Source organism: Asterias amurensis, chromosome 19 (genome assembly GCF_032118995.1).
Source record: "Asterias amurensis chromosome 19, ASM3211899v1".
NCBI lineage: Eukaryota > Metazoa > Echinodermata > Asteroidea > Forcipulatida > Asteriidae > Asterias > Asterias amurensis.
In genome coordinates, this window is record NC_092666.1 from 13,406,858 (window position 1) to 13,430,949 (window position 24,092).

A 24,092-nucleotide genomic window follows, 5' to 3' on the forward strand; every position below is an offset into this window, starting at 1 on the left:
ATATGGTTAGAAAGATTTTTTAAAAGTAGAATATAATGATCCACACAAGTATCACTCAAAATTGCACGGTTTTCATTTTACGTCGCGAACAAACACGGTCGGCCATTTGTGGGAGTCAAAGTTTTGACTCCCATAAATGGCCGACCGTGTTTGTCGACGAGGTAAAACGAAAACCACGCAATTTCAATGCATATTTGTGTAGATCATTGTATTCTACTTTTACAACATCTTTCTAACCATAACGATTTTATAACAAACGGTTTTAAAAGACCAACTCGACCGATCCAAAGCAACGTGTTCCTTTAAAAAAGGGCGCCCGGGTGAAAGGCCTGGGCTGTTTGATCGCCTGAAAAATCGTTATACTTTAAAGCATGGAGGTATAAATAGAGGCAGTGTGGACATGGTAAATAATTACTCAAATTAATTATCGGCATAAAACCTTACTTGGTGGAGTTGTTGACAGATTGTGAGAAACGGCTCCCTCTAAAGTAACGTAGTTTTTCGAGAAAGAAGTAATTTCCCACGAATTTATTCGAAAGGAATTAGATTTTGAGTTCTCGAAAGCATCTAAACAAGCATACCCCCAAACTATAGTGTGACAAGGGTGTTTTTTCTTTCATTATTATCTCGCAACTTCGAGACGACCAATTTTATTGAGCTCAAATTTTCACAGGTTGTTATTTTATGCATTTGTTAAGATACACCAAGTCAGAAGACTACTGGTCTTTGACAATATTACCCAATTTGTTTTAATGTTTCGTATTTTGTTTTGTATTTTGTTCAAAAATAGATGAGTGTTTCCCGCTAGATCTTGAAAACAACTTCAAGCGAATGTCATTCTATAGTGCCAACAACAAACTGCTGCCGCCTTCTTTCACAAGAGGGCGCCGCACACAAACCCCCCAGAAAAAATGGAATCATCAACGTTCTCCAAACCGCAATGATGATGTACTCGCTCCCTCCTCGGTTTAACTCAGAGCTATATACATGTATAACTCTATGGTTTAACTCGATCTCTTATTGAATGGAGAGCGTCTTTGTGAGTCCGCTGCCAATTTTTGGGGACGAGGATCAAACCAATGATTCAGCTTTGTTTTGTTTTTGAGGTCATCGAAAACTGTCTGAACTTTGACCTTGAAGTGCTTCACTGGTAGTGCAGATTGATCTATTTAACGTTGTAGAATGGGAGGTGCTGTTGGTCACCGCTGAAACGCGGCCATGTTGGAAATCTGTGAGTCACTCTGACAGTATCAGTCCGCAGTTTGCGATAAATACAATTGTAAAAGAATTTTTATCGATAAGTTTTACTTAAAGTTGTGCCCAAAATACAGTAGGTACATATTAGCTGTTTACTGATAAGCTTGAAGTGCAAATTCTTAAATTATATGTAATATTTTGAACTACTTTATATACATGCGTAGTTGTACAGTTTTTTCTGAGTAAAGTGTCCAAGACGAAAAGAGGGCGATAAGACTGCAAAAAATTTAGCGAATTTTGTTTAAATTTCACTAAATTGTGATTGATAACATCGACTAGAATGACGCTACTATTATACATGGTATATGAGGAATACAATTAAAGATAGTTTCTTGGGCTGAAACTGTTGGCACAACTCAACATTCGGACTTTTTGCAAGTGTCTGGCCACGGTAAGTTCTCAACGTTCCAAGGAAAGTCCATTAACTTTGCTAAACGTATACGTCAATTGATGTGTATATCAATAGTGTACACAAAATTGTGTACATACATGTTCAGTCTGTGTTGTGTGTGTGAATTAAAGCTAGCAAGCGATAACAATTATAACATTTTAACCCTTTTAACACCACTACGACTCGTTGGTAAACCTTATTAATTTCAGTGTTTTTAAGTGTACTGTCTGTAAATTAAAATTAGTAAATGACATTTTAAAAACTATAAAAAGGTCTTTTCATTCAGTTTTCTATTTTATTTTTATTAGTTTAGTAACTATTAAAAATAAAAAAGAAGAAATTATTTCAAAATAGTATGACTTTTTTGTCTAAAAATATTAACAATTAATTTATTGAAAAATGGTGTTGCTATTTTTTTTAATGTATGATGACTGACACTGACAGCAGCGAACATGGTATGCCCTTTGTATGACTAATCATAACTTTCTAGTCTATAGCAGAATGACAAACAATGTTGTGTTCAAATTTGGCAAATATGTGCTTGTCATTTTCCCCCCAACATTTTGAATAAATGTACTCAATACACTTAAAATTACACGGTTAAATTACACAGTTTCCTTACAGTGGTCACCAAATGTCTAAACACAAATACATTTTAAATAAAACAATTATGGTTTGAATAATAAAAAAAAGTTTGATCCAAACTGCCAGACCCCTTTGCCATCATGATACAACGCTGTGTTCAGCAAACTCTTCCGTCGGACAACTCGACCGTTTGGACTAGCTAGTCTACGGAGACCGTGACGGCCGGCGCCTCCGGCATGGGGCACTCACAGGGCAGGGGAGGGAGGGGACCGACTGTGTTGGCGCAGGGTGTCCCCCGGGTGTGGGGGTGGGTTGAGTTGTCAGAACGGTCGAGTTGTTTGACGGACGAGTTGTCTGACATCCTACAATGCACATGCACATCCATGTGAAACACAAGGTAGTCAAATCGTGAAAGTGTTATCTCAGTACATCGCGAGGAAGGTAAGAAATATTGAGTTCTAGATGGCGTTTTCAGAACAATGCAATAAGATGAGAGGATGCCCTCTGTTGGTGAAATACAATACCAGCGCATTACACAACAACGCCTTCATCAAAGACTACACTCGACTGCCCATGTTCAGGAAATCACTACTGGGGCCCCCACTAAAGGCCGCACACAGCTTTGGTATCGCTGGTTAGCACGCGAAATCAATCTGCACCATTATCCAGAGCACAGGAAATTTTAGTTACAGTGTTTACGAATAACTACTGAACGTTTAGACTGTACTTTATGAAATTGATAACATTTTGGATACATTGGACGTACTAAAAATATTGGTTGACACTGATTTGTTTGTTCCCAATTTTATTTTTACGAATAGTTTTTGTTTGTTTTCCTCCAATTGGTTAAAAATTCAAAATGCTGTGATGAAGGACTTAACGTATTTTGTTAACAATCATTACCCATCTGTCTCAGGCATATTTTTCAGACACCATTTGCAATGTGAATGGAGTGAAAAGCTTAAATCTCAGCAGTAGCATCAACGGTCGCGCCACAAACTGACAAATTCGGGGTACGGGGTCTGAGGCCTTTGTAGAGAACTGCCTGTGGGGGCCAGGGGAGCTCCATCCCCACGAGCCTACACGGGAGACACGGTCCGTCAAAGATGGATGTTGCTTGACTTTGGACTCTGGACAGAGTCAATTCAGCACGATGGCCGCAGGCCGAATGCCAGCCAGTTGTCACCTGCCTAGATAAATTTAGGCAAATTAATCAAATAAAAAAAACGGAAGAACCTGCTTTGGCCGGTTAAAATCTGTTTACCGACATTTAACTCTGTTTGTGAATCAAATAGTCTGAACATTTTTAGCGCAGTAATTTCGTTAAGACTAGTTTGTTTACAAATTGACTAAAGCGGTGTTCCCATCGGACTTTTTCTTCTTCCGCTGCCATGCAGTAATTTTCTGTGGCTGTTTTTGGTGTAGTTCTATTGTGACGTTTGCATAGCGTTTTACAGCGTGGTTTACATCGATGGACCTTGTAGCGGCCCTGCTGAGTTACCATGGCTGCGCGGAAGTCTTTCGCAACCTCTTTTGGCACGTTAGTTTTACTTCGCGGTCATCGTAAGTTGACAGGGAGGGCAGTTTACTATGCGTCCCCATTGGATTTAATTTTGTCATTCAACAGAAAAGTCACGGTACAACAACAAAAATTCTGATTCGAACAATGCTTGATAATGAGTAATTTGTTGATATGATAGGTTCTCTGAATGTTTACCGGAAGAAACGAAAATGAACCATTGGTGACCAGGGGCCAATTTCACAACAAGCTAAGATTGATCTTAAGTGTGTGTGAATCTTAACTGCTAAAAGCAAAAGTCTGACGTCACGATACAAATCACCATGGCGATGTCGACAACTCATTAAATAGATAAACCTTATTTGCGGAAATCAAGCGCAAGGCGTTGGCAGGACTTGAAAGACCTTGTGTTTAGAAATGTGTTGAAATAAAAAAAGAAGTTTGTTCTCAGAATTGTTGTGTAAATAATACTCAGTAAAGGTGTTCAAGTTAGGAATGGAGCGTCTACATCATTTCAATCCATAAAATAACCAAAAATATTTTTACCCAATATCTTAAAATTTTACCATGCCGGCATGGCAGATTTTTTATATTTTTGACCCAAAACTACATATTTTGTCCAATGTCAATGACGACAAAAATAAGAAAAACATGGTTCATGCAGTTTGTGTTAATCCCTCCTAGACCTACATTTATAGCTTCGCAGTTGTGACAGTTATATTCAAGCCTCAATTTGCTTATCTCACAGCTTGCCCCGTGATCTCTATTCAGATGCGTGCACAGTTTGTATTCGTTGTTAACTTAATCTGATTCCCTGCAAAGAAAAGCTAACTGCAACAGTGAACGATTAGCAGAGCAAAATGCTACAAAGAATGTGTCAGTTGCTACTCAAAAACATCATATATGCATTGCTGTGCAAAATTGCTGGATTAAATCTTTCCCTGTGCAAGCTCTCTGCTTGCAAAAGGCTCAAGGGCTAGCAAGTCGGAAGTTGTTGTTGACCAGCTTGTTTTTTCTATCAACCAACTTGCATATTCGATGAGTTTGCTGGCAGGTTAATGTTTAGCAAAGAAACACTTCATGTACAGAATTGCTACATGTATTTTTAATATATTCCTCTTGTCCTAGGAACCTACAATGTAAGGTGGCCATTGTGATTAAAAAGTTGTTTCTTGTACAAAATGTGTGTACAATGCTTCCAGAGGTTCAAGGTTTTAAGTGTTAGAACCTGCTACCTGTAGGCTGTAACGCTGGATTTCGCAGGTGCCGTGGGTTATTTGGTGGTCTGGTACTAGTAAGAGAATCCTAGTGCTCTGTGGCATTTTGTAGTTCATCATGTATCATCATGACCTTTGCCATCTTCACGTTGCCATTCGCCAACCCAGCCCCCCCCCTAACTTCACGTGCGTCAGTTCAACGCTCATTTTATTTATAACCTGATAATTCAGGAGCAGTTGGAGTATACTGATTGGTGTCTAAATAAGGAACATTGCTTTAGTCCCCTGATGGGAGGCTTAGGCAGTCCTGCTGTCTGACTGGTGGGTGTGTGGATAGGAAGAAAAAAGGATGGAAGAAAAATAGTCCAAAGGTTCTATCAATTAAGATGCACGGAACAGGCCTGATACTTTATGAAGGCGATTGCCTCCATGCCCCTGGTCATCGCCTTGGTGCCCTTAAAGTGCTAGTAGAAACTTACACTTTCCTCATAGGATGCCCCTTACCAAGGAGAAAATGCCTTGGTGCAGACAAGTTGTTGTGCCAGATCAATTGACTAAAAAGTCTTTACCAAGTACAATACCTGGCTTCTTCCTTCATGGTTTAGGCTATAACATTTTACCAGTATCTTGCCCTATTTACTAATAGAAATTGTCAGAGTATGAATTACAGGCTTGAGAGCAGACTAGTGAGCAGACTAGTGTACACGAGTCACCCCAGCTACATTTGTACCACATAACCTGACTTACAATGTACTTAAGTGAAGTTCAAGGCTTGAGTAAAAGACTAGTGAAATCACATGATTCACATACTAGTAAGTACATCAGAGCAATGTAGTTGACTTTCAGATGTCACAGGAAAGCCCTTAATCCAGTCACATTTGGCTAAATCAACAACAGGGGCTCAGATTGTCTTATACATACATACAATCATGTACTGTGTGTATTGAAGTGTGTACTGTAGGCTGGGTGGTGATCATTACCAGACTGTCACTGATTGACCTGGGTGAGATTTGTGTACATTGTGCATGAGGATGAATGGTGATAGTGTCTAGGACTTCACAAGTATAATCACGCAAGTACAGGTTAGGGCCTAATGTACTTACTTGTACAACAGACAGTAGGCATCAGGCCTAACATTTCTCTGTCTTTGAGAGTGCTAGTTCTCCTAATGCAAGCTAGTGTATCTGACTGATTTGCGCAAATTGCATGCCGATACTCGCAACGTGCATACGATACGCGCAACGAACAAGATCCATGCAGCCGGTACACCCACATTTCAGCCGGTACTAATGCCAGAAACGTAAAGCAAATATATTGCGGAAAATGGTCATTGTCTGGTCTGTTTTTGTAATTTTACTTCCTGTTTCCAAGTAGTGTTCTTTACTTTGAAATATCAGGCATGAGTACAGTCTGTTTGAATGACTTTTTCTGTAAAAGTCCCCTTTATATAAATAGAACATTCTACTTTGTGTTTAGTTGTTTTGCTGGACGTCCTCTTACATTTCTTAATAACAAAAGCGGTGTTCAGGCTGCATATGATGGGAAACACCAAGTGAGATAAATGGTCTTTGACGATAACATAATACTAGTGGTGGCAAATAGTGAAATTTTGTTATTCGGATACCGCTGGCCAACTAACCGAAATTAACCGGATATTTGAATAGTTTTTTCGCCGCTAAAGGGCGCTTTAAAAAAAAAAAAATAAAATAAAAAATTAAAAAATATTTCTTTTTGCCGCTAGAGGGCGCTGTTCGTTTGTGAATAAGATCTTATGGGCGGATTGATATTGGTTTTAGACAGTGTCACTCGATTCATTCATAAAAATAACCGGATCTAATTTAAAGATGGCGATTTGCTTTTTCTTTTGATCGTGATTGACTCTACGTGAAGGAAAACTTTCGTAATCTTTGAACAAATTGCGTCAGAAATGTCATTGTTTTAACTCTTCACGGAGTTGAGCTTAGTTAAACACTTAATTTATGCTGTTTTATGCTGTCTTAATGGAAGTTTCATAAGGATTTAGACAAAACATTCCTATCAGTTGTCGCCCGACGTCCGCTGATATTCGGATATTAAAGAATATCCGGTTACTTGGTTGTAATTACAGAACTATCCGGTTTATAAATAGCCATTCGCGCCTATGCGGATATCCGGTTAAGAAAAAAAGGCATTCGCGGTTACGGATAGGAAAACCTATTCGCCATTAATTGGATATTCAAATAATTCGCCCAGGCCTACATAATACCAAAGATGTCCAGCCTTCGATTTCACCAAGCTGTTCTTCACCAAACTTTTCCTCACCAAACTGTTCCTCACTTACTGTAGGATAAATCTTAGGACTTGGGAGGTTCCGTATCCAAAGACTGATCCGAGACGTTAGGATGCAATGAATCCATCCTTAGTAAGGATGAGTTTACTCGTCCTGCCTCGAGATATAATTAATCTTAGCGTTTTGTTAAAGCGGCTGCAGTGCCTTTAAAGGCAGTGGATACTATTAGTAATTACTCAATATTATTATATGAAACCTTATTTGGTGAGAAACGGCTCCCTCTGAAGTTTTCGAGAAAGAATTAATTTTCCACAAATTTGATTTTGAGACCCCAGAATTTGAGGTCTCGAAATCAAGCATCTGAAAGCAGACAACTTCGTGTGACAAGGGTGTTTTTTCTTTCATTATTATCTCACAACTTCAAAGACAAATTGAGCTCAAGTTTTCACAGGTTTGTTATTTTATGCATATGTTGAGATACACCAAGTGAAAAGACTGGTCTTTGAAAATTACCAATAGTGTCCAGTGTCTTTAACGTCCAATAATATCCCCTTTAACAAGCTGCATTTATTGAAGCTCCATCTCTTTCCTGCTGTTTCTTCACACTCGGTTTGATACCCCCTTCTGCTCGGGATTAATTGTAACAATGAGTCAAAGATATTGGAAGATGTGGCGATAGTAGGACAGATGTCAAATGCCCAAAGAAATGGTTCGTTTGTGATTGTTCATCTGTGACATTAAAGAAATGGGTACATTATGAATTTGCAATCTTTAATATTTCCGTGAAAATCTGTCGAAAACACGAGTGACAAGCTGAAGTTATTGTCATTGATACAATATGCAGAATTTGCCCGAAACTTTTTTCAGCGTCTACCAGTTTCATGGCTCTGATTACCGTAAGCAAATAATCAACGCTTGCATGTGATATGTTGTGTATGGTTCAGTTGGGACCAGTGAACTGTGATTTGGCCAATATTAAAGAAACAGGTTCACTATCATTCAAATCAATCTATCAGTGTCGAGCTCTGGACCCTGGACAGTGGAAAAGTACATCTTAAAGAATATGAACCACGCCTATTTTTTTTTACAAGAAGCAAGCCAGATGTACATTTTTGAAGAGGATTTGCAAATAAGAAAATACTCTATAATAATAATAATAATAATAATAATAATAATAATAATAATAATAATAATAATAATAAGACTTGTAATGCGCACGTATTCCCCCCTGCTTGGTGTTCAAGGCACAGTAACTGTGACGTCATTTGAATAGGGCGCTCTGGCTTACATTATTAGATGTCAAAAGGACGCTGTCTAATGGCTACACTTACACTTGCGCCACTCTAACTAATCTGTACATTTTGAATTTTTTCATTATCAATTTACCTCTTTTGTCGATGCATTTATAAGGTCTGTTTACATTGTACATCACCATTGCTTGATTTCACAAAGAGTTAAGATTGATCTTCTTAACTGTGTATGATGTATCTGAGTTGCTATGCAAAATGTGATGTCACAATCACAATACAAATCACTATGGTGATACTGACAATGCATCTTATTAAGATGAATCTTTGCAATTTGCTTTTAGACCGTTTCGAGCCCTATTTGTCCATTTAATATTGGGAACAGAAACGAAAAGAAATGTCATCTTTAAATGTTTCATTTGCAGTTTGAAGGCTGTTTGAAATAGAGTGCATTGAACAAAACCTCTTTGTACAGGAGTGTACTGTATTTATTTACTATGAAATGGATAGCCTACAAACTCTCTGTAATATTGTTAACATTTCTAAAATTTACATAAATTAAAATCTGAAAGCTTCTCTATTGTTAAGCCCACTCTGTAATTTGAAGCACACGTTTCCATCTTGACAACAAAGAATTTTGAAATACAAACTACATTTACAAATGACCTTGGTGACACAGCAAGTGACACAGCAGGTGACCTTGGTGACACAGTGGGTGACCTTGCCTTTGACCTTACAATGGGGGTCATACACGGTCTGGAATGCTTATTCTGGGAATTTCAGAAATGTTCTTAGATGCTAAAGATGCTTTTAAGAAATTAAAGCGTTTTTTTTTTTGTGACAACAATTTTCGATTTTTGTGACAACTGGCATGACTGGTCGAAGGCAAAAAGAGATCGCAAAGGCACTCGTATTAAATTTGCACAAGCCTGTTTGCAAGGTTTTAGCTAGGATTTGGTAAAAGGGTGTCCAAATTTGCTTGAAACATAAAAACTGAATGTCCGAATTGTTCACTTACAATACATTTACGTAGATAAAACAGGGTGTCCAAACAGGGTGTCCAAAAGACACCCAGACACTCCTCAGGGTAACACTATGCCTGTTTGTTGTTTGATTTGTATTGGTTGATCACACAAAACATCTAATAGGATCTACACTGCCTGCGACTACATGTACAGGCCTTGAAATACATGTAGCCCACTGCATCCACAGCAATTCTTGTGATGCCCTGTGCTTTCACTGTGGTGCCCTTCGCAAAGTTTCAATATTTTTCATAGAAGTACCCCTTACCAGAAGAAAATTGAAATTGAATTTAAGAACAAAATTCAAGGCCTGTATTTTGTCAGCTCTACACATCCTGTATTTATACCTTTAATTGAAGAGGTACACTGTACTGCTCAACTCTATGGATCCCCCACAAGTCAACCTCTTGAAAACGATTCCATTGAAAATTTGTAAGCGTTCATTATTTGTTTACCCCATTTTTTTTTTTTTACGGTATAGTTCATTGGACGTTCCTAGATTACAGAGAGAAAAAGATAAGTTTCATTCCCGTTCCTGAAGGGTTGTTTTGTATGCGACAGGGCATCGAAAGAATCCATACTTATATTGCGTCAGATAAAATGCACCTGCTCTCCTCGGTCACCGTAAAATTCAGAAATTTACGACGCATCTTACGACTCGATCTGCCGCACGATCTAGATCACTGGTGTGATGCTCGCCAAAAATTGCCAAATTTCTCGCTGCTCCTTTTCGCTCTTATAATTACAACACTACCGGGGTTGATGGCTCAAAGCGCATTCTTTATGCTGCTGTTTTATGTTTGTTTAAATATTTTGTATCAGCTGTACTCGGACCTCACTCATCTGGTAAGGGGCGCTTATGATGAGGAAATTGTAAATTTGTATCGGAACTTTGCAATGGGCACCACATAAAAAGCACCTTTAGGGCACTGCAGAAATTTCTTGAGTCTTGCGGACTGGGATTCTGCAGATAAAATTCTTTATTGCATTCTGTACACTAGTCTGAATTGTGTGGAAATTGTAGAGTGTGTTTGGACAAAAACCTTTGATGTTAAGATTTGTGTTGGGTTGCTGACCCAGTGCAAGAACTGGATGGACCCCAATGGGTATTTCAAGCCTACACTTGTTTGGTTGTCGGTTTTCTGTCATGCCCAATGGTAAAATAACTGGACCTTGGTAGTAATCAAGTGGGTATTTTGAGTCCTAAACGGCCTTGTTTGTTGTGGTGTTACTTGCTCAATGGTAAAACTCAAGGACTCTGGCAGGGTCAAGTGGTTATTTCAAACCCTGGCAAGACTTGTTGGTTGTGGTGTTACTGGCCAAATGGTAGAACCACTGGACTCTGGCCAGTGGTGAAGTTGGTCAAACCCTGGCTTCTGGTTGCAGGGTGATTGACAACTGCTAAAATTAGTGGACCCTGGCCAGTGGTCCAGTTTGATTTTTAGCCTGGTTGGACTCGTTTGGTTGTGAGTTTACTGGCAAAATTGTATAACCACTGGACTCTAGCCAGTGGTTAAGTGGGTATAGTGTATTTCAAACCCTGGTTGCAGGGTGATTGACAACTGCTAAAATTAGTGGACCCTGGCCAGTGGTCCAGCTTGATTTTTAGCCTGGTTTGATCTGTTGTGAGGTTACTGGCCCAATGGTAGAACCACTGAACTAAGCCAGTGGTCCAGTGGGTATTTTGAGCCCACACCCACATGGGAAATCACACTCAATAGTGCACTACAACCTCTACATTTAATATTCACACTCAATAGGATCCACTCAATCATTTCTGCATCATTATGTGCAGTGAGCATTCCCCCCCCCTTTTTTTCAATTAAAAATTAGAAAGAAAAAAAGAAGCAATTTAAAAAATAACTACATGAAACAGCTGTTGAGACTTGATCTCTGGCCACATCTCATATTGGTCTCAGTACCATCTGGGGACGCATCATCTGAATTGTATGCAGTCAAGCATTTGACACCCTTGTTTCAGCAATCAATGCCAAACTGCTAAGCGTAGAATTTCTGCTTAGCAAATTTTCCAGAGGTTACAGGCTCAGGTCCTGCTCTAGTAAATTTAAATTTGTTTAGCACAAAAATATGAACAAAATTCTGATTCAGTTTCCTGTGTGTTTTTTTACTCAAGATTAGAACTCAATACATTTTGTATTCTACTTGCTGGCTCACAACCTAAGCAATGTATATATTTTCTTACCTGTCATGTAAGAAAAAAGGGGGCACTGGATTGCTTTTCAAATTTAGCACGTATACAATCCAAAATGTTAATATATTTTTTCTTCTCATTTTGCTCTCTTTCACAAACCTTTGCTGTTTCTAAACCTCCTACGACATCCATAGATCAAGAATCAAGGATTTTCAATTATCTGTAACTAACCCAGACGGTTCCAGAAAATATTAATTAAATATCCAGTCTAGTCTTTAATAAGGGATTCCTTCCGCCCCAATTTCATTGTCTTTGCTGTTGGCTGTGCTTTGCCAAATTATCTTTAAAGGCACTGTACGTGTACACATTTGGTAATATTGTCAAATACCAGTAATCACTAGGTGCATATAAAATTAAAAATCTGACAAAATTTGGCTGAATTGGTCATTGAATTTGCGAGAAAATAATGACAGAAAAAAACACCCTCGTTGATTACTTTGTGTGCTTTCATTAAACATAATAAAAGGCTTCAGCTGTAGTCTTTTATTATTGGAGTGAGAAATTTCCTCTTTCTCCAAAACCTGTACTTCAGAGGGAGCCGTTTCTCACAATGTTTAATACGGAATTCCTTTTATACTACCAACAGCTCTCCATTGCTAACAATTATCAGGCCTGTATGCTTCATTTTTGAAAGGGCAATGGCACCAAGGCCTTTTTTTCCTTGGTGAAGGGCACCCTATGAGGACATTGTAAATATAAATGCTTAATTTTTGAAAGGGCAAAGGCACCAAGGCCTTTTTTTCCTTGGTGAAGGGCACCCTATGAGGAAATTGTAAATATGCTTAATTTTTGAAAGGGCAAGAGCACCAAGGCATTTTTTCCTTGGTGAAGGGCAGCCTATGAGAAAATTGTAAATTTCTATTGGAGCATTTGAAGGGCACCAAGGCAATGACCGGGGGCATGGCGGCAATTGCCTTCCTTGCCTCCGTGAAGTATCGGCCTGAACTATTTTGAGTAATTACCAATAGTGTACAGTGCCTTTAAACAAAATCCACAGCCTCAGACTGGTTGGTTAATTAAGTGCAGTCAAAACCGTAGAGTGTACAGTATTGTAGTTTTCTCGGTTTTATTTATTGGATTTCATCTTCGGCCGCGTCATACAAGATGCGCTGGTGGTTTATCCTCGGATTCTTAGGCAGCCGACTTGGATGAGTTATCACTTCTTTGAGACGCCTAGGAGGAGCGTTACAGCAGAGTGACTTGCTGCATCTGCTTGCTGGTTTGTCAACACACAGCTGTCTCTAGTAATGGATGCTGATGGAATCTCGTAATCCGACCGTCCACCATGGAGGTTGATCTCTTTGTGGTTTGTTATTCATTGGATATCTGTTGAGTTTGAGAGGATTGTGGCGTTAACGGAGGTACTCAGGTGTGTCGTGGGACGGAAGGAATGCCAAGTCAGATCAAGATGCCACGCCCATGGAGGTATGGTGGTCATAGTTAGGTCTTAGAATTTTAATTTCTTAATCTATGTAAAAGATGCCACACCCATGGAAGTATAGTGATTGTTGGGCCTGTGCGATGTATGCTTTGTTTTTTGAAAGGGCAGGGGCACCAAGGCATTTTCTCTTTGGTAAAGGGCACCCTGGATCGTAATCACATCTCGATCTTTGGTAAAACTTGATACAAGATGCCCCACCCATGGAGGTGTACAGTGATCGTTGTCGCATCTTTTAATTTAATTTTAATTTAATTTTAATTTAAGGTACAGTGCTTGAGTCGTATCTTAAACTTCATTTCTCAGTCTTTGGTAAAACTTGGTAAAAGATGCCCCACCCATGGAGGTGTACAGTGATCGTTGTCGCATCTTTTAATTTAATTTTAATTTAATTTTAGTTTAATTACAAATGAATGGTGCTCTTAGTCACACCTTAAATTTCATTTCTATTCTGTTTTGGTAAAACTTGACAAGATGCCATGCTCATGGTTGAGGTTTAGTGCCCGAAGTAACACCTTTTAAGTTTCGTTTCTCAATCTTTGGTAAAACTTTGGGGTTAGAGGCAGGTGCAAGTGTTTTTCAGATGTACTAAGTACATGTAACAGCTAAGGCTGATCGGTGTAAACAAAAAGTTGACAGTAAAGAATCAGTTGTGATAAACCTGTTGAATGCAGCCATTCTTTTCCCACTGGTAAAGGGAACTTCTATGAAAAGAAAAAGGTAGTTTTGTTTTGATATTGGCCTTGCTGTACATTGTACAAATACAGGGGAAATAAAAAAAAAAATCTATTTACACTGTTCTTTGAGCAATTGAGGCAGGATAGGGGTATTCTGTTTTGGTTGGGCAATTGGCATTGTCTTAAAGTGTTTCTTTCTATCCGCGCATGAAGATTTTTGAAAACAGAGTATAATTATTCTCATTTGGAACTGCGTGTAACTGCTTGTTTGTATGAGACATGGCCCTCATTGAAGGCACTTCATGTTGTAAATGCAGTCCATGGCAAAATCAGCTTACATGTATGGCTTTTTATGCGATTTCTGTAAATTTTAGGTTAGATGATGGCCAGTGTGTGTGTGTGTTATTGAAACTATTTTGCTCTAAACCTCGGCCAAAATGGATACAATTTGTGAGTAGGGCATTGGTTGACAAAGCAATTGTGCACAGAATGTACAGCAAAATTGTTACATTTTGAATAGGGAACTGGCTCACATAAAAGTAACAAATAATAATAATAAGACTTGTAATGCGCACATATCCACCCTGCTTGGTGTTCAAGGAGCAGTAATAACCAACAGACAAAACAAAAACAACGAAAAACAGACACAATAAAATTAGTCCTTGAAAACCTGTGACATAAGATAAGTTTTGAGAAGAGATTTGAATTTTGTGGTACAAAGACAAGATCTAAAGGGTAGGGAGTTCCAGATAGCAACTGTGTACAGAATCGTAGCAGCCTTGTATCTGTGTACATTCATGGAATCACTACATGACACCATTTTGCAAGCTGGTTATAGTGCATCAAACGAAACCATGTGGACAATATTGAATGGTCACACAGTAGGAGGGTTCACTCTCCCACTGTTCAGCTATGAAAGCTTTGGAGCGTAACGTTGCTCCAGTACGGTACATATGCATGTTTTACACATTTTGTTTAACACACTATGTACACGTATGGTAGTTAATTGAAGCTCTAATGTACACCAATTTACCAATTCCCAAGACTTGTGTGCATAATTTTTGTGCACAAAACTGACAGATATGCATGTAAAAATACACATAACTATTGGTATTGCCTATACAATATATGTAAACTTTGCGTTACAAAATTTGGTTCACAATGTTTAAAATTGGCTGATAATAGGCTTTGAATTATTTCTTGCAGGGCCACAGCAATTTTCCTGCGGTATTAGTCTGGGCACTTTTGGGAGGAAAATTTAAACCAGTACATTACAGTGTATTAGAAGTGGAAATAAGGGAACCTTGCACATGGCACAACAGCAAAAGCACAGGGCACCACTGCAATTGCTGTGGGGATGTGGGTTAATTGGTTTGTACATTGTACACGCTTGTGAAATTGTTGAACCACCCTTGATAGTTTCACATTGATCAACATTATAAACGAGAGTTAAAAGACGAGGTGTGAACATTTGAAATCACTTGTCAAAAGACACACGTAGACATGCCTGGTCCGATATTGATTTAATGTGTGGGCATTGTAATCATGTTCTATCTTCCAATCAGAATTCTATTCAAAGCAACTGCTATACCAATAGAAGCGTTGTGTACACACTGTGCACAATAAGACAGACTCCCTCGGACATAGTCAGACCATTCCTAGAATTATCTGTTTGCATAATGATGTGCATTAGCGTAATTCCAGGGCCCAAATTTGCTTAGCACACAAAAATCTTGCTGAGCAGATAGAGGTCATGAAATACAAAGTCTTGATTCAATTCATCAGCAGCTCGTCCTCTTTCATTTTGATTGACAATTTGTTAGTACAAATTCAGAAAACAATTTGTTGGACAGGTTGTGGACCAAATTTAACGTACATTTAGACAGCATGGAGAGATTAGTAGCCACATTTAAATGCATGGGCACCAAGGCAGTTGCCAGGTGCATGGAGGCCATTGTTGCCGGCTGTCAAGTTGTATCAGATCTGAGAAGTTTGTACGTTGTCTGTGCCTCTTACAAAAGGCTGTGTTGAATCCAAAGGCTATGATATTTGTATATCTCAGTCTTTATTATAAATAATGACCACGTACGTATGCGCTGTATGCTTTTGATGTAGCCACGATGTTTGAGCAAATCCATCAGGCTGAAGGTTCAAATATTTGTTCTGGGGCATCTTGTGCTTCTAATCTTAAAGGTGGAATGTAATCTTGCCTGGTATTTCATCTTTGAGAGGGCAAGGCCATTTTCATTTTGCAAATGGCACTTCCATTGGAGACTTGATGGAAACCTTTGAAGGGGCACCAAGGCCAAGACTAGGGGCAGTGGAGGCCAAGTTTAATGCACAACATGGGAAGCAGCAGGACAAGGATTACCTTAAGGGAATGCAACTTCTTATTTCAAATGTCAAGTACTCTACAAGGGGAAACGGGGTAAATATTTGTAATTAAATTTGCATTGAATTATTACTACTTGAAGTTGACAGTGACAAATTCTTTATTCACTCTAAAACAAACATTTTGTTCACAAGTTTTGAGCGCAAGTTTTTGTGCACTAAGGGCACCAAGGCATTTTCTTTTTGGTAAAGAGCACTCTATGAGGAACCTGTAAATTTCTACTAGAGCATTCCAAGGGCACCAAGGCAATGACCAGGGGGCATGGAGGCAATTGCCTTTGTTGCCTCTATGAAGTATGGCCTGATCTTAGGTTAGGGTATCAATATTTCGATATCGAGGGGGGGGGGGAATTTTTTGTGTATAACAGCATCTGGATGGGTTGCTATGATACGTGTACGTAGGTGATGCTCGCGATTTATGGAGATGTGACAAGGAGCAGATTTCATCAGCCTGGTGGCAGTTGTCCAACGTCTTGTTTTGAAGCCTTCAATCATTTCGGTACATTAAGTTCCTGACTGTTTTTTTCTTCTCCTGGAACAAAAATATTTGTTCGCACATTAGGTTTTTTTCTTTCACTGTGAACATTCGCGTATGGGCAGATGTTTAAATAGATTCATGAACTTTATAAGAATGTGATTTCCCTTAGATAAATCTACTTTAATATTAAGTATGTGACTTGTGAGGCTCCCTGCCAATGTAGGGAATTTCTTGGAAATACAACGTATGATGATGTGGCAGTTAAAGGCGTGCTGTTGTTGGTGTGCTTTTGTTTGTTTTTAAGTTCTTTCAAGTTAAACCGTATGGATTTTAATGCTGGCTGTTATCCACAATTTGTCCCTTTGATTACATGTACGTCTATTTGTGTAAGTCTCATTCTTTTTGGTTAAGTGCTGGTTGATTGTTGTATTGGTTGTTTGTAATACTTGCTCATTATCTATTGTGTGTTTTAACTGTTTTTACCTTTAGCTCTTTTTAAGGAAATTTTTATACTGTACATGTTCTAGTGCAATTCAACCATATCGGTTGTCATACTGTTAATTTCTTTGTAATGTTTTTATGAAATAAACCAATAAATATAAAAAATATAAAAATATAGAGAGCTGTTGATACATGAAGCACGGTACATGAGAAATGGCCCCCTCTGAAGTAACATAGTTTTTGAGAAAGAGGTTATTTCTCAATTACATTTCTTTTGAAAATACTGACGGCAGTTATGGGCTGTTCTCTCAGCAAAACTGGGGGACTGTATTCAGCGGAAACTTTCACAGACGACTTTTCTTGTATCTTTCTTTACATAATACTTTCTTGATTTTGCTTGACCATTTTTTCTAACTTGTGATGGTTCTGTTGTGAATAGATTCATGTAGGAAATATTGAGGGACTACAACCTCTGCTTAGTCAGGGTAAGTGGATCAAGGGGTATTCTCGTAACGTAATAATAACAATAATAATACGGTGCATACAGCAGCCACAGCCAGGAACACCGGGGCAAACCCCTCCTTTTTTGGATAAGTGCACTGGGTTCTTTTACATGCGTTACACAACACATGGGACCAACGGCTTTACGTCCCATCCGAAGCAATGGTTAAGTGTCTTGCTTAAGGACACAAGTGTCATGGCTGGAGATTCGAACCAACACTCTGCTGATCAGAAACACCAGAGTTTGAATTCAGTGCTCTTAACCGCTCGGCCACGACACTTCCAACATCTTCACTGCATGCTGCGGAAAGAGATTTAGTGAAAAATTTCTCTTGTATTAATAGCAGAGTAAAATGCTACACAAAATGTTTCAATTGCTACTGAAAACACAGGATTTGCTACTCAATGTTTACTGGTATTATTTGTCTCAGCGTTTCGACTAGACAGCTCTACATACATATTGCGTAGGCCCACTTCCTCATGTCAGAAGTGGCATGATTGTTGCAAAGTACATCAGATTCTGAGTGGTACATAAAGTGAAAGTACATATACATTATAATGAACCATCACCTCACTTTACAGTGTACGGCATCTTTAAATATTAACCAAGTCAATTCCAGGGTTATCGTTGATAGATGCTGGATGATAACACTGACAGGTCCGTGTTCTTGTGTTGATGTCTGGCTAATTATTAAAAAGTCTTGTTTCTCGGAAGAGATACTGTAGGATTCAAAAGAGGCGGACTTTTGTTCCCCTTTTTTTTTCACTCAAGTATTTTGTGACGGTGATGGATTGGTACGGGATTAGGGTTTGCAGTACACCATGTGAATACCACGTTTTTTTTTTAGGAGTGGGTATACAATCGTACTTCTCTTCACTCTTTATTAACCTTGCTTGAGAACATCAGAGTTATTCAGAGAAGTGTGACAAATATTACTTTATTGTTTGAAAAAAAATATATAAATATTTTAACAATGTTTTCAATAATAATTTTTAGAAGCATCACTTGTCTGTTGCAAAATTATTTGCAAATCTTTCAACTTTTGTTTGGTGAGAAAGACTTAAATATTTTGTTAATAACACGACTTTTGAAAAATTTAAAAAGCTGGGCAATTATATTCAAAACGCAAAAAGAAAAAACGTCAGGCCTGATACTTCAAAGAGGCAAGGAAGGCGATTGCCTCCATGCCCCCTGCTCCAGTAGAAATTTGTAAAAATTAATACAATTTCCCCATATGGTGCCCTTTCCCAAGGAGAAAATGCCTTGGTGCCCTTGCCCTTACAGGAACAAAGCATACAGGCCTACCAGATTGTAGACTCAACCTAGTTTTACAAATTCATCCTTCGATATTAAACTGCAAAATCTAGATTTTGTACAGGCCAGGCGGGGCCGAACACTGTCTACTTAGTGCAGTTCATGCAGCGGTTGACATTTGGAATGATCGTACTAAGTACCAATTTGCAGTTGCTTGATTTAATTTATTGATAGTTAGCATTTAGATTGGCTGGGTTTTTATTTTGGGTCAGTTGATCGTGTAATGGATATTCTGTTCAGTGCCGAGTCCCTGGTGTGCATGTTAATGTTCGAGCTCTTGCCACAGTACAAGTTACACGTACATAAAAACACTTGTGTTACACGTTTTTGTTAAACATACTCTTCTTTTAAAACATGTTCACTTGTCCTACCAGGGCCCAATTTCATGGCTCTGCTTACCGTAAGCACAGAATCGGTGCTTACGGAAGCATGGAATTCTGTGCTTACGGCAAGCATATTTCATGGGTTAGCGGCGAATTTTGGCTTCTGCGTGTGCGCGCTCCACATTACTAAGCATTTTACGCTTACAAGGCTAGCACATAAATTTGGCGCTTGCACGTAAGCGGGGAATCGTGATTGTAAGCGTAGAATTTGGTGGTGAGCAGAGCCATGAAATTGGGCCCATCATACACCAATTTGTGTTGATACACGTAGCACTCTATACTCGGTGTTTTCCCGAGCTCTTCTGGAAAAAAAATCACAGGCATGTAACTGTGAAATTCTATACACCTGTGTTACACGTGGAGCAGTTTGGTCGTTACTCATGTTACATCGGTTTTCATATCATTTTTATTTTATGTGGCTGCATCATATTTTTGTACTGATTTGTATTATATATAATTCAGTGCAAATCACTGAGGATAGACTCGTAGGGGGCTTTTAACCGCTAATTTTCTGTGGCCGAATATATCAATTAAGAAAATTACAAAAATGGAGAAAAAAAGCTTGCAATACTCGTGTACTTTTGTTGCTTCTGTGGTTCATTCACGCGATCAAAAATACTGAAACCAAACCAATCACTCCATGCTGTGATGAAACAAATTTGGTAGTCTACCTGAGCAAGGAAACTTTCTCTGTTAGGTTGAACACATTGTCGTTCTATATAATTTATTTTAAAAAAAATAGTTGAACAAAAATTCCCTGACTGCAAGATGCAAATGTTGGCAGCGCTGGACCATTGTATGGTACAGTGTATAGACCAGGCCTCGAAATTACCGACGGCACCGACGGCAATTGCCGTCGGTGCCTTGTGCCATTGCCATGATGCCCTCAAATTTACCGACAATTCACGGCAATATATTGCCGTGCCCTTTTTATCCAACTGCCGTCGGTTGCCTTTTATTAAATTGTAAAATTTACATGCATATATTAAATGTCAAAAGACTCGTTTCGAAAGACGCAATTAGGCGAGAAAAAAACAATCTTTTCGCTGTTGTCAAACATTTAAAAAATCTACCCGAGTTGATTTCGCTAACACTACAGTCACACTATACACATAAAAGACGTACGCATAAGATCCCGGCTCCAAGATCGACAAGAAAATTGGCTTACCGTTGGTGCCCGTAACATCATGATATTAATTTTAGTAAAATCGGTTCACAGGTCCCCACGTTGCAACCTACGTAACAGCTTAGTGCACACTGCATTGCACTGCATTGAAAAAACCCTAAAATTAAACCGCCGGTGTCCACGCGTGACGGTGTGTGTTGAAGTGCACGTTCAATGGTACCCGTACAGTAGAAGTTGGCCAACACACATACATATGAACAAGATGGCGGCACACCATCTGTGTGTTTAGTAGCAAGTTTGACAGTCCCTCACGTGCGTTTGTTGATGCACGGCTCGATGCCTCCATGATGTGGGCGATCGACGAAGAGTGATTTAAAATGAAGTTAGTGTCACTTTCATCACGAAGTGCAGCGTGGAATCAGAAAAACATTAGGTAACGTAAAGCATGCGTATAGCAAATAAATGAAGATGATGATTTGTACAGCATTTAAGTGCTAATTATTTTTCGTCATCGAGAGGAAGCACAAAGTTTTAGCCTCAACTTTTGTCTTGCATGTAGTTTCTCACCTGTCTTGGTAAATTAAGTTTTTGCCATGGTGCCCCCCAAATTCAACAAAATTGCCGTGGTGCCCTTTTTACACTTACAAAATTGCTGTGATGCCCTTCAAACTCTAGAAAAAGCAAGGCAATTATTGCCGTGCCCTTTTGAACACAAAGTTCGAGGCCTGATAGACCATGTGAACTTTGTTTACAATATTAGTGTGACCTTGTACATTCTTTGGCTAGTCTGGCAGGCAAGATACTGCACTGATCATATATGGGAAAGCTGACATTTTGTGTCATAATTTCCACATAACTCCAATAGTTATGAAAGTAAAAGCTGGACAAGTTTTGAGATGTGCCCCCTTTCAACATATCAAAAGTTGATAACAATTAGACAGTGCAATCTCCATAAAATATAAGATTTTATGTTTTCTTCCATAAGGCTGTGTGCAAATCGTGCCTGCAGGAAGTCCATTCTCTGTGGCTCTTTTGTAAACATGTGATGTCACAGGTCACATGGTCTTAATGTGATGATAATCCGTGTCTAGCACCCCCTAATAAGATAAGCTTCTAATGGAACAGTCATTAGGAGTTGTTGATGTATCAATTACTGCTTAATCAGTCCCATGTCTGGTGGGTACATGTACCACTGTAAGGTGTCACTTTATTGCATAATGTTGTACTTGTACTTACACGAGGACAATTGCTGGAGGAATAGAATGAAATGTGTGAATCATCCGGGCCCATTTTCATAGTGCTGCCTATAGGCCCATTCACACGAGCGCTGCAAACGAGGGTCCCGTGCGATTTCATAACATCGATGTTATGAAATCGCAAATCCACGTCGTGTGAATGCTATGTATGTTACGAAATTACCTGGGTCCCGTGTTGTTCATAACACAGATCGAGACCTCCTCCAAAAAATCGCATCGATGTTATAATCATGGGGAGCCATCGTCTGAACCGAATGCCTGCGATCGTAACGAGGGACCGCTGCGTTGACACGTGTAGAACTATGGAGGAAGAAATGGGCGAACTATAGCATGCATATACATGTACATGTACATACACGTGATGTATATCTGCTCAACGCTGGACAACGATCGTTTGGCTGGTGGGTTTTGTGGCCGGATGCTAGACCAGTCCAAACCTTGAAGCAAAAACATCGTTCAATCGGGAGCAGAATACGTTTTTTGGCAAAGCTTTTCGATGTTTTAATTCACCATTTGTTATGTCTCATCAATAATTCCATATCTACAAAACATTTTCATTCAACAATGTAGCGTTTTTAACGTCAAAAACTCTATTTGAATCGTGAAATTTTGTGTTTTTCTTCGACTCGAACATGACTTGACGTTGCTGGATCGCTGCATTTCAAGACAAGCTCAAACCTTGAAGCAAAAACATCGTTCATTCGGAAGCAGAATACGTCATTTGGTTAAGCTTTTCGATGTTTTAATTCATTAGTTGGTATGTGTCATCATTAACTTCATATCTATAAAGCATTTCCATTCAACAATGTAGCATTTTTAACGTCCAAAAAGCTATTTGAATCGTGTTTTTCTTTTTTTAGCTTCGAAAACGTAACCCCCTTCCCGCCGGCCGCCGGGATGAGAGTTACGTTATCGCAAATGTTTGTAAAATATTCTACATTTTATGTGACTTAAAATGAAATTGATTTCAATGAAATTGTATTATTTTATTCCTTTTAACTGTAATCGCTTGTAGACTTTAGTCCATGCAGTCAAGCCTACCCAAACGAGGGACGTATGTTTACATGTGTGTGTGTGTGTGTCGTGTGAATGCTCGCTAAAAAATCGCACGCGGTAAAGGTGACAGACGGCTGGCGCCCTTAACCAGGGACCCTCGTTTGCAGCGCTCGTGTGAATGGGCCTTAAAGCCATTATACACTTTCGGTACAGACAAAAAAATAAAAGTTCACAGATTTACAAATAACTTACAGGGTTTACAGAAGGTAGTGGTGAAAGACTTCTCTTGAAGTATTATTCCATGAAATGCTTTACTTTTTGAGAAAACAGTTAAACAATATCAATTCTCGTTAGCGAGAATTACGGATTTATTTTAAACACATGTCATGACACGGTGAAACGTGCGGATACAAGGGTGGGTTTTGTCGTTATTTTCTCCCGACTCTGATGACCGATTGAGCCTAAATTTTCACAGGTTTGTTATTTTATATAGAAGTTATGATACACGGAGTGTGAGCCTTGAACAATACTGTTTACCGAAAGGGTCCAATGGCTTTAACAGTATTATTTTTGTGCGTTAAGCACCGGAAGGTTAGCATGCCTTTTCGTGTGCTTACGGTTAGCAGCGCTATGAAATAGAAATTGCACAGTAAGCCCCAAATCGGCCGCTAAGCAGAGCTATGAAATTGGACCCAGGGCCCAAAGCTGCTTCTAAAGCATATTTCTTTGTACCAGTTGCAACAATGTCAACTTAAAGGAATTTCGGTTGGAAACCTGTTTTTGTTTTGAGAAAGATTTTTCTCTTCTGTTGCAAGTTTTTATGCCTTCAGGTTTGATGACATTGGCTCAGAACTCATAGTTAGATTAAAAACCAATTTATATTTTTTATCCCCGATGCAAAAAATTATTATCTATTAAATCATTCCAGTAAAAGCTGTTAAGGATTCGTACTGCTTATATCCATCGGGCTAGCTCAGTGGTCTAGTGGTATGATATTTGAACCCAATTTCATGGCTCTGCTTACCGTAAGGAAAAAAATCGGTGCTTACGGAAGCAAGGAATTCCGCGCTTAAACTTCAAGCGTATCTCATACCATCATACATTGTACATGTAGGTTAGCAAGGAATTTTTGCTTGTGTGTGTGCATACTTTATTCTTACTAGGCATTCTCCGCTTACACAGCTAGCGCAGAAATTCAGTGCTTAGACAGTAAGCGAAGAAGGGTGAACCGTAAGCACAGATATATTGGCTTAGCACAAAATATTGAGTTCAGGGTTTACAAGTTCAGAACAAGGTGATGAGAAATCAATCAGATGCCCCTCCGGCTGCCTGATTGTACACAAACAACATGTTGTACACACACCATATGGA

At 39.0% G+C, this 24,092-nt stretch overlaps 1 protein-coding gene across 12 annotated transcripts in view; it reads left to right on the plus strand.

Moving 5' to 3' along the window:
• The first annotated feature begins 1,458 nt into the window (after positions 1-1,458).
• The window catches only part of LOC139951321 (rho guanine nucleotide exchange factor 11-like), a 120,116-nt gene continuing 97,482 nt past the window's right edge, over positions 1,459-24,092 (plus strand). For all 12 annotated transcript variants that reach the window (XM_071950154.1, XM_071950152.1, XM_071950161.1 and 9 more), the window contains exon 1: positions 1,459-1,648. The gene's annotated coding sequence lies outside the window, so the exon portion shown is untranslated. The remainder of the gene's footprint in view (positions 1,649-24,092) is intronic.